Below are 12,559 nucleotides of genomic sequence, written 5' to 3'. Positions count from 1 at the left end.
TAGTTTGATATAATAATGGTTACAATTTGATATTTTATTAGGATGGTAAGTCCCCAATTACTCCTTCCACTATTTATTGGTATAAAGTAATTTCCTCCTTCCCTCTCTTTTTTACATTTTTTTCTTTTTTCTTTTTTCTTTTTCCCCCTTCATTCAGCCACTCATTCATTATTCATTTGTACACTCAAACATTTTGTACTTTCACTTAGAATCATGTAAATGTCTTACTGGCTTTATAAGCTCAGGAGAATGAGCTTTATGAGAATGACCTATGTCAAGAAACCTTTTACCCATGGCTTTCAATACAGTGGCTTTTTTCAGGATAGTAGAACATGTGCTTTTCTTTTTTTCTGTGATACAATTAACAGTTTTTATTTGTTATATAGTCCTACCTTGGAATATCAAATAGTAATAGTCGAGATTAGGTAGTGTCAATCTTTAAAGTGAGCAGATTTTTATCAGTACCCTAAATAGCCTTAAAAGAGATATGCTTTGAAAATGCATTTATTTCTCAAATTTGAAAATTTTTTATTTCACAAACATTTATTAAATATAATCTGTGATACGAAATACAAAGATGAGGGGATCCCTGGGTGGCGCAGTGGTTTGGCGCCTGCCTTTGGCCCAGGGCGCGATCCTGAAGACCCAGGATCGAATCCCACGTCGGGCTCCCGGTGCATGGAGCCTGCTTCTCCCTCTGCCTATGTCTCTGCCTCTCTCTCTCTCTCTGTGACTATCATAAATAAATTTTAAAAAATTAAAAAAGAAATACAAAGATGAGTAAGAACATTTTGCTGGCCTTCTGGAAGCTTATTGTCCAGAATAGGGCAATAAAACGTCATCCTCAAGCAGGTGATATACATTGCTATCCTTGGTATTTGCAAGATGATGTTTGGAAATTGGATCTGTTTATAAAAGTATATCTGTAAAAAGCTGTGAGGCCTCCACAGTTATTTCAGTACTGACCTAGGACATTTATGACAACAACTGCCATTTATATTACCTGTCTTTATCTGCCTCCTAGGTTTATGGTTGTGCAGGTTCAAGTATCTTTTTTAAAAAACAATAACTCTATTTCTTGTTGTTTATTACATTTAATTTTCAATAAAGTTTACCAATTATATATCACTTATTTTTCTTATTTGATTTAGCAGACTAACTTTCCTTCTAATTCAATTTTTATTTCAACTCATATTTTAGGTTTATTTCAACTCAATTCAATGTTTCTCTCATAGTCTTGGACATCTGAATTGTGTTGCTAATAATTCCGCTTTACTTTGTAGTTGAAAAAAGTAATTTCTTATATATTATTCACTTACGACAATATTTCATTTTTCCTCTTATTTATGTTTTGTTGATATCCATAGTCTTACTTATTTTCTAAATTATGTTTCCTTTTGCTCTAAAGCCTTTGCATAAGCCATTTCCTTATTGATGCACACTTTCCCTGTTCCTTACCTGCCTCTCACTCATTTTTCAGGTGTTAGTTTAGATGATATTTTCTCAGATAAGCTTTCAGTTAACTCCCAACTAGAGTAACTCTCCCTGTTATAAACATCTCTAGAATTCTACACATATTTGTGTGTAATACTCATTATATTTGTAATTCCTTCTTCAGTATCTGTTTTCTCTACCACACATATTTCCTCACAGAACCACTTGTTTACCACTGTATCATTAGCAGACTGCCTAGTAAAGAGTAATTGCACAAGAAATATCTATTGAATAAAGACATGAAACAGAACTAATATCGATAAAACAATGTAAAAACAAGTGCTGAAACTTACTGCAAGTTTACTAAAGGTCTAGAGAAAGGAGAGCTTTGGTAAATGGAGCAGTCAGGAATGTTCTTTTATTTCGTTGTGATCCTGAATCCTTAACAGCCAGAGCAGCATGTTCCACGTAGGACAAGTTTGTAAATGTTTGTGTAAATGTCTTATAAGTGCAAATGAATAAAAGATTTGAAATGGACAATGAATGATATTTAGGCACAGAAAAAGAAGTGAAAAATAACAAATGAAAAGGATGATAGATGCCTGCAGAAAAAAAGGCAGGAAAGCACCAGGAATGGACATGTCGTGAGAGGAAGATAGAAGACGACAGCCTGCCCAGTGAAGAAGAGGCTAAAGTAGACTAGGAGATAAAGTTGTACAAAGACTGCTGGATTTTCAGAGGCCTTCAGAAATCAAGCAAAGCAATGTAGACTTAATATGATAATCTGTAGATTTTATAGGTTCTAAAACAGAGAAGTGACTTAAAATGAGTTTTAAAAACCTGAGTTTTGTGGCTATATGTAAACTGTGGAGGGGGCCACTAAGGAAAGATTTTAAGCTTAGAAGGCTAAAAAACAGTACCTCTGACAGCATGGAAAATTTAATAAAGGAAGTAGACTTTATATGTAAATTCTCTAATCAAGGCCATTCAAGCTCTGTTGGTTTATGTAACCCTACTCATGTTATAATTATGAGATTATTTTGATCTTTGGGTTGACTGACATTTGTTGTTAGTTATATTAACATTATAACATTTATTGAAAGTATACTATGTAACAGGCACTATTTATTCTTGACACTGTTTCTGTGAGATTAGCATGTTTAATTCCTTTTAATAGATGAGGATATTAAGGCATAAAACTAGCAGGTGGTGGAGCCAGAATTAAATCCAGATACTCACAAAGGGAAGATGATGTAGAAAGACATAAGGAGAAGATGACCACCTACAAGTCAAGGAGAAAGGTCCAGAACAAATCCTTCTTTTACAGCCTTCAAATGGAACCAGTTCTGCCAACATCTTGATTTTGGACTTCCAGCCTCCAGAACTGTGAGACAATAAATTTCTGTTGTTTAAGCCATCCAGTTTGTGGTACACTGTAATAGCAGTTCTGGCACATTAACACAGAGGTCTGCTTTAAATAGCTAAATGTCACCATGAAATAAGTAAAAAAAGAAAAGGGCAGTGGAGCAGAGAAAGTGAGCTCTGTGATTGCCCTGTTTTACTGTCTGGTATTTCCAGGTCATAGTTCAGGTAAGGGAAACCCAAACTGAACCTAGAGGTCTCCTTGAGTTGAAGAGACAGAGTTGAGGAAGTAGGCAGGTCATGATGGCTAGAATTTGTAAAACATTACTGGAAATAAAAGAACTCTGGAGATCTATAGGAGATTCCCACTGTCTCCAGCTGACTACTTATCAGAGTATGTATGTGAGAAAAGCACTAGAAAGATACAGGTAAAACAATTCTCACAGGACCAGGCATAATTTGTCTTCTTATCAACCGAAGTGAACTAGTGGCAGATTATTTCTACTGAGCCAGATTATCCATAAATTCCGGCTGCTCTGATATTACCTATCAAGCTTAAGAGAAAAGGCTTAACAGGACCAAGGCACAAGCATGTTAAGGACAGACTTGGAAAATACTAAAAAGACTCAAATCAGACTTTAAGAGATGAAAAAGACAATAAAATGAAAAATCTGCTGGATGAAATTAATAGTAGATTAGACACTGCTGAAGAAAATATTAGCAAACTTAAAAGCATAGCAATAGAAACTATCTGAAATGAGACACAAAGAAAAGACTGAAAAGTTAAATGAACAGTACATGATTGAGCTGTGGGAGATCTCCTCAGTCGGCCTAGCTTTGTAATTGAAGTCCTTAAAGAAGAGAAGAGATGAGTAGACAACAAACATTTGAAAACTCAGTGATCAAAAATTTTGTAAATTAGAAGTATAAACCCATATATTCAAGAAGCTAAATGAATTCCAGTTGCAGAAAACATGATGAAAACTACATTAAGAGAAATTGTAATTGTCTTAAACTACTTAACACCAGAGCTAAAGAGAAGAATCTTAAAAGCAACTAGAGGAATAAAAACACTTACTGCTAAGGAACAAATATAAGAATGACAGCAGACTTCTTAACAAAACAATTCAAGGCACAGTCTTTAAAGTAATAGAAAAAACCCACAAAGTACTTAGATTTTATACCCAGTAAAAATATGTTTCCAAAAACAAAATGCTTTTTCAAAAAAATAAGAGCTTAAAGAATCTATTACTAGTAGCCTATTGTATAAGAAGTATTAAAGGAAGTTCTTCATGGAGAATACCAAATAATGGAAATCTGGATCTTCACAAAGGAGTATAGAGTAACAGAAATGGTAAATATGCAGGTAAATAGAAAATCTCTTTAAAAGACAGTTGTTTAGGGGGCACCTGGGTGGCTCAGTGATTGAGCATCTGCCTTTGGCTCAGGTCATCATCCTGAGGTCCTGGGATCAAGTCCTGCATCAGGTTTCCCGCAAGGAGCCTGCTTCTCCCTCTGCCTATGTCTGCCTCTCTCTGTGTCTCTCATGAATAAATAAATAAAATCTTTTTAAAAAGACAGTTGTTTAAAACAAAAATAATAAAATGTATTGTGTTTATAACATATATAGTAACAAAATGTATGACAAAAATACCACAAAAGCCAGAGATGGGGAAGTGTATGGAACCATACAGATGTATGGTTCTTGTATGACACAGGATATGGTACAATAATACTTAAAAGTAGACTGATAAGTTGAAGATATATAAACCCAAAAGCAACCACTCGAAAAACTAAAAGAGGTATAGCTAATAAGCCAACAAAGAAGATAAACTAGAATCATATAAAGGGTGAAAAAGAAGAAAAAGAGAACAAAACAAGATGGGACAGGTAGAAGATAAATAACAAGATGTTAGATTTAAATCTAACCATATCAGTAATCATGTTACATATAAATGGTCTAGACATCCTCAGTTAAAAGACAGAGATTGTCAGATTGGATAGATAGGCAAGATGCAGCTATAGGTTGTGAATAAGAAAACCACTTGAAAAGAAAGAGAAAAAAAAAGAAAACCACTTGAAATATGACACAAATAGTTTAAATGTAAAAGGATGGAAAATTATATACCATGGTAATATTAAAAGAAAGTTGAGTGGATAGAGTAATATCAAAATGTATTTCAGAATAAAAAAAAACAAGAATAAAAAGATACATTTCATAATTATTCAGGGAACAGTTCATCAAAAGGATATAACAATCCTAGACATTTATTCACTAATAACAGAGCTTCAAAACTTTTGAAGCAAGAAGTGATAGAACTGCAAGGGTAAATAGACAAGTCCATGACTGTATTTGGAGATTTCAGTAACCCTGTTTTAATAATTGTTAGACGTAGATAGGGAAATCATCAAAGATAGAGACAACTTGAACAGTACTGTCAACCAATTTGACTTGAGTGGTTTTTATAGAACACTCCCCCCCGCCAAAAGCAGCAGAGCACACCTTCTTTTCCAGTGTACACAGAACATTACAAGATACTGTGGTGTAAAACAAGTCCTAGTAAATTTAAAATTATTCAAATTACACGAAGTAAGATCTCTGACAACAATAGTATTCAATTAAAAATATCAGAAGGATCTCTAGAAAATTCACAAATATTTGGAAACATAATACACACTTTTCAATAGCCCATGGGTCACAGTAGAAACCTAAAGGACAATTAGAGAATATTTAGAGCTAATTGAAAATGAAAATGGCATATCAAAATTTGTGAGATGTAGCTAACACAATGATTTAGAGAGATATTGGTAGCATTAAACTTTTATAGTAGGGAAAAAGAAGACATTTCAAATCAGTGACCGTGGGAAACTAGAAAAGGAAGAATAAAACACGAAGTAAATGGAAGAAAGAAAATAATAAATACAAAACCAGCAATTCATAAAGTAGAAGACAAAAAAATTAAGAAAAATGAAGCCAAAAGCTTGAGATCAATAAAATGGACAGACTTATAGTCAGACTGATTAGGCTAATAGCCTAAGACTCATAGCCAAGAACACAAAATACCATTATGAGATATGAGAGAGGGGGATATTATTACAAGTCCTGTAGACAGTAAACAAAAGTATATTATGAATATATTTGTGCCAGTAAATGTTCAACTTGGACAGAATGGACAAATTCCTTGAACATCAGACTTTCGTATCACACTTAAAAGAAATAGAATAGATAACCCGAATATCCCTGTATCTATTGAAAGAATTGAATTTATTGTTACAAACCTTCCTACAAAGAAAAATACAGGTGCCAGGGTGCCAGGGTGCTCAGTTGGTTGTGTCTGACTTCAGCTCAGATCATGATCTCGGGTTCTGGGATCAAACCCCACATTGGGCTTCATGCCCAACACAGAGTCTGCTTCTCTTTCCCTCTGCATTCCACCCCCGCCCCCACTCATGCTCTCTTTCTCTCTTTCTGTCTCAAATAATCTTTAAAAACAAAACACAGGTCCAGATAGTTTCACTTGTGACTTTGCTAAACAACAAAGGAAGAAATGATACCAGTTCTGTAAAAACACTCAGAAAATAGATAAGGAGGGAATCTCATTCTGTGAGGCCAACATTACACTAATAACAAAACCAGGGGAGAGGGATCCCTGGGTGGCGCAGCCGTTTAGCGCCTGACTTTGGCCCAGGGCGCGATCCTGGAGACCCAGAATCGAATCCCACGTCGGGCTCCCGGTGCATGGAGCCTGCTTCTCCCTCTGCCTGTGTCTCTGCCTCTGTGTGTGTGTGTGTGTGTGTGTGTGTGTGTGTGAGAGAGACTATCATAAATAAATTAATTAATTAAAAAAACAAAAAAACAAAACCAGGGGAGAAAAATTGCAAGAAATGCAAACTGCAGACCAGTATCCCTCATGAAGATAGTTGCATAAAATGTAACACATTTTTAGTAAGTCCAGCAAAACACAAGATGATAAGGTACATCATGACTAAGTGGGGTTTATTCCAAGAATGCTAAGTTGATTTAACATTCAAAAATTAATCTAATTAAAATTTAATCTTAATTAAAATTAATCTTTTTATCCTCTAATCTTAATTAATATTAGAGGATAAAAAAAGGATTACATAATGGAGAAAAAGCATTTGACAAAACCCCACTTCCATTCTAAGTGTGTGTATGTGTAAATGTATCTTGGCAGCCTAATAAACACATCTGTGAAAAACCTGCAATTAATATATCAAATGGTGACAGACTAAATGCTTCCACTTTAAGATTAAGAGCAAGGAGAGGATGTCTACTCTTATTTCTATTCAACATTTCAGTGGGGCTTCTAGCCAATGTAATAAGACAAAATAAGATGATATAGATTGGAAAAAAGATTGTCTTTATTCACAGATAACATGATTGTTTACTATGTCGGAGATCTAAAGGAACTTACAAAATGGCTACTAGATCTAATAAGATCTAGCAAGATCCTTGTGTAAATATCAATCATATTTCTGTATATAATAATAAACATTCAGAAATTGGAATTTATGGGGCCGCTAGGTGGCTCAGTCACGTAAGCATCTGACTTGATTTCAGCTCAGATCATGATCTCATGGGTCCTGAGATTGAGCCCTATGTTGGGCTCTGAACTCAGTGAGGAGTCTACTTCTCTCCTTCTCCCTCTACCCTTCCCCTTCCACCCACTTTCTCTCTTTCTCTCTAAAATAAATAAATCTTAAAAAAAAAAAAAAAGAAATTGGAATTTTAAGACAGTAAATAGCATAAAAATATTACATACTTAGGGATAAATTTGACAGATCTGTAATACCTATACACTGAAAGCTAAAAAAACACTGCTAAGAGAAATGAAAGAAGACCTATGGGTGCCTGAGTGGCTCAGCTGGTTAAGCATCCGACTCTTAGTTTCAGTTCAAGTCATGATCTTGCAGTCATGAGATTGATCCCCACAGTGGGCTCTGCACTCAGTGCAGAGTCTGCTTCAGACCCTTTCTACCTCTCCCTTCCTCTCCTGCTCATGCTGTCTCTCACTCTGAAAGAAAGAAAATCTTTAAAAAAAAGGGGAAAAAAAAGGGCAGCCCGGGTGGCTCAGCGGTTTAGCGCCACCTTCAGTCCAGGGCATGATCCGGGGACCTGGAATCGAGTCCCACAAAGGGCTCCCTGCATGGGGCCTGCCCCTCTCTCTCTCTCTCTCTCTCTGTCTCTCATTAATAAATACATTAAAATATTTTTTAGAAAAAAGAAAAAGGAATTAAAGAAGACCCAAATAAGTGAAAAGGATACTATGTTTATGGATTGGAAGATTCAGTATTGTTATGATGTCTGTTCTCCCCAGATTGACCCTTAGATTCAACACAATCTCAATCAAAATGCCAGCAGGAATTTTTTTTAATTTAAGTGTTTATTCTAAAATTTATATGGAGATACAAGGAACATAGAATAGCCAAAAACAAGTTTAAAAAAAAAGATTTTATTTATTTATTTGGAGAGATTGAGTGTACACGCTGGGAAGATGGTCAGAATAAGAAGGAGAAGCAGACTCCCTGCTGAGCAGGGAGCCTGATGAAGGACTGAATCCCAGGACCCTGGGATCATGACCTGAGCTGAAGGCAGATGCTTAACTGGCTGAGCCACGCAGGTGCCCCTACCCAAAACAACTTTGGTTGTTTTTGTTTTTGCTTTTTTAAAGATTTTATTTATTTATTCACAACAGACACAGAGAGATAGATAGGCCGAGGGAGAAGTAGGCTCCATGCAGGGAGCCCGATGTGGGACTCGATCCCCAGACTCCAGGATCACGCCCTGAGCCTAAGGCAGACACTCAACCGCAGAGCCACCCAGGCATTCCCCCAAAAACAACTTTGAAAAAAGAACATATTTCAAGGATTTATACTACCCAATGTTAAGGTTTATTTTAAAGGTAGAATAATCAAGATGGTTTTATTTGCTCTCTCTCTCTATATATATTTTTAAATTTTGCTTCTTTTCTTTTTTTTAATTTATTCGGAGGCAGAGAGAGAGAGAGGCAGAGACACAAGCAGAGGGAGAAGCAGGCTCCATGCAGGGAGCCTGACATGGGACTCGATCCCGGGTCTCCAGGATCACACCCCAGGCTGCAGGCGGCGCTAAACTGCTGTGCCACTGGGGCTGCCCTGCTCTATATATTTATGTATAGATTAGTGGAACAGAGTAGAGCGTGATTTCAGGTGCTGTTTTTATGGGGATATACACATCAAAGTTTTGTACATTTTTGTACATTTTGCCAATTTTAAATATAATTGTAAAAAATCAGTTTTTAAAGTAATCATTTAATCTCTTATGACGTTACTGCCAGAATAGAGCCAAACAATTAACCTAATGTCAAAGTCTCAAGTCTCAAAGTTTTGTTAATCCTGTACTCAATACCAAGGAATAAAGAAATTTATGTTGGTTGTGATATAATGCAAGCGCCTGTGAAATTCTATGGCTGTACAATTCCCTAACTAGTATAATTTAGGCTCAATGGCCTCTTGAGATTCCTTCCCACTCTAGTATACTAAAATAGGAGTTTGGGTTTATTTTAATTCAAGGCTACACATATTCTTCAGAGAAATGTGAACTTACAAAAGCATAATTTCAAAGGTTCATTGTAGCATTAGCAAGAACAGATGGCCCTAAAATCTGTTTGAGGAGTATCTTATTTTCTGGCCTTCAAAGAATACATTTCTTTTCTTTTAGGGGAGGAAGAGCTGATAGTTCTCTTTTCAAAAGAATGAAAGGAGTTACAAATCCAACAATACATTAAAAAATTATTCACCATAATCAAGTGGGATTTATTCTTGGGATATAAGGATGGTTCAGTATTCACAAGTCAATGTGCATTATATCAACAAGAGAAAGGATAGAAACCATATGATCACTTCAATAGATGCAGAAAAAGCTTTTGGCAAAGTAAAATTATCCACTCATGGTAAAAACCCTCAACAAAGTAGGTTTAGAGGGAACATACCTCAATACAATAAAGGCCATATATGAAAAACCCACGGTTAACATCATTCTCAATGGTGACAAACTGAGAGCTTTTCCCCCAAGATCAGGAATAAGAGAAGGAAGTCCACTCATACCACTTTTATTCAACATAGTACTGGAAGTCCTAGCCAGAGGAATCAGACAAGAAAAAGAAATAAAAGACATTCAGATTGGTAAGGAAGAAGTAAAACTTGCCCTAATTGCTGATGACATGAATCCTATATATAGAATACCCAAAAGACTTCACCAAAAGACTCCTAGAACTGATCAATTAATTCAGTAAGGTCACAGGATACAAAATCAATATCCAGAAATCTGCATTCCTGTACACTAATAATGGAGTAGCAGAGAAATTAAGAAGAAAAAAGAATGAAAGGAGGTGGTGAAAGGTGTGCTGGAGAGTAGTGCAGAGGAGGAAGGTAAAGTTCCATTGACTTAGTGACATCACTGTTGCTAGTGTTAAATGTAGAAGACACTATTTAACCACACATTAAAAAGACTCCCAAGAGGGAACCTTGGCTGCTGTACCTCCACTTACTGCAGCAGGAGGTCACCGCTGAGTTCTGTGTGCTCAAATAAGACCCTCCTCCATTCTCTGTACGCCCGCTACTAGGAGGGTCGGTGGCTTCTGGACACTCCGCTGCTAGCCAAGCCCCTAGTTGTCCCTGTCTCTCAGCACTCCCAGCTCTGCTGCCACTTTTGGCCCCGAGGCCACCAGCTCTAATCTCACTATGTTCAAGCATCACAAGAAGTAAGAGACCCCTAGGGTGTCTCTCATCTCCCACAGTTTAATTTCTCTCTCCGTATACTCATTTCTGACCCTATTTCTCACACATTTTAGAAAACGCAAGGGCTCTGTCTTTCTAAGTTTTATTTCCCTATCCATTTCCATGGTGATCCGTCCAATCCTCTGGCCTTAAATACTATCTCTATGCTGATGTCTTCCTCCAGCCAGAATCTCTCCTCCATTTTGTAAACTTGAGTATCTTGCTGCCTTGCTGGCATCTCTACTTGGGTAGGCACCTCAAGCTTAGCTGGTTTAATTCTGACCTCCTGATCTTCCCTTAAAACTTGCAGCCTTACCTGAATTGGAGGCATGGCCATCCTTTCACTTAGTAGGCCCCAAACTATGGAGTCATCTTTGAATCCTCTTTCTTCCACATCCCATGTTTAATCTGCCTGGAAATCCTGCCAGCTCTGCCTTCCAGAAGCATCTAGAATCCAAGCATGTCTCAATCTTTAGACCAGTTTGGGTCTAAGTTGTCATCTCTCCTCTAGGTTTGTGCAGGAGCCTCACAACAGCTGCAAGCTGGTACCCATTCCCCCATCAGTCTGTTCTCAGTACAACAGCCCTGTTAAAACTAAGTTAGATCATGTCACTCCTCTACTCAGAACCCTCCAAAGATTTTCATCTCAGTCAGAATAAAAACTGAAATCCTCTACACATTTGTATTCCTTAGCCCATTACCTCTCTAACCTAATTTCTTATACCTCTTTTTTTTTCCCCCCCTGTCATTCAGCTTCAGCCACACTGTCCTTAATGTTCCTTGAAACTGCCCCAGGGCCATGGCACCAGCTGTTTTAAATGCCTATAAGGTCCTTCCTTATATATTCCCATGGCTTTTTCCTCACTTTTCAGTAAGACTTTCCTTGACTGGGCTATTTGAAATGGTACCCACCAGTACTTCTGGTCCTGCATGCATGCTTTTCTGTAGAGCATTTATCAATGTCTAACATGTCATGTACTTATTTCATTTATTGTTTTTGTTCCCTCCTGCACACATGAGAATGTAAGTTCTGTGATGGAAGGAGTTTGTTCCCTGCTGAACAAACCCAACTTCCTACTGAACAAACACAGTGCAGATTAGATGCTCAATAAGTTTTTGCTGAATGAATGAGTGGAGGTTCAAAGGTTCATAGTTGGTGATATGTAGACCCATAAGACTTGAACGTGGGTTGGTAGCTTCTGGACACAGATGAGCTCCAGGTAATGGGAAGGATATTTATATTGTTCTAGAATATCTCCAGGAAAGGGTATTCCCTCTGTTCGATAATTATTCAACTCCATGTTCTTTTCTCAGGTCTGTTCCTGTTCCTTCACTCAGGACTTTCCCCTTATCCAGAGTGTTCTTCCTTTATACTTGATTTCATAGCCAATTCGAATATTTTACCTAGAATTCTCCATCCCCCAGACAGTATCACTCTTTCTTTCCTTTGTTTTCCTAGCTTTCTTTACTCATGTAACTTGTATAGCAGATGAGTAGGAAACCCTTTCTGCTTTGAATTTTGAGTCCCCTGAGGGCAGAGTCTGTCTTTCATTCTTCATTGTATCTCTGGTGAAGTGCTTTCTTAAATTTTTCACTGTCTCCGTAGTGTCTTTCTACTTAAATTCATTGTCAGCCTCTTAATAAACATTTATAGAATTAAATCATTAAAACTTTATTAGGTATCTAATCTATGTGACACTGCAGTTGTATGTGAACAAAACAAATTTTTAAAATCATACCACATTTTCTCTCAGTTTAACTTCATAAATCAGATAAACCCTCAAAATCTATCCCTATTTATATGGTTTACTAATTAGTATATTTAGCAAATATTTATTGAGCGCCTGTCATAAGCCAAGCCCTGTGCCAAGCCTTACACATTATATAGATATTGTAGCTGTTTCTCGGGGCTGTGCATAAACTTCTCCTGTAGGTATAATTCTTTCCACTTTAAATCAGAAGGTTAAGTAAACTGTCATTTTTA

At 36.8% G+C, this 12,559-nt stretch overlaps 1 protein-coding gene across 3 annotated transcripts in view; it reads left to right on the top strand.

The window, feature by feature from the left end:
• Positions 1 to 12,559, top strand: part of ZFYVE9 (zinc finger FYVE-type containing 9) — a 184,199-nt gene that overhangs the window by 150,795 nt on the left and 20,845 nt on the right. The gene's annotated exons all lie outside the window — the stretch shown is intronic.

The sequence above is a fragment of the Canis lupus genome, chromosome 15, assembly GCF_003254725.2.
Source record: "Canis lupus dingo isolate Sandy chromosome 15, ASM325472v2, whole genome shotgun sequence".
NCBI classification, from domain to species: Eukaryota; Metazoa; Chordata; class Mammalia; order Carnivora; family Canidae; genus Canis; species Canis lupus.
The sequence above is the reverse complement of the archived record's forward strand: the minus strand, read 5'-3'. Positions and strand labels throughout refer to the sequence as shown.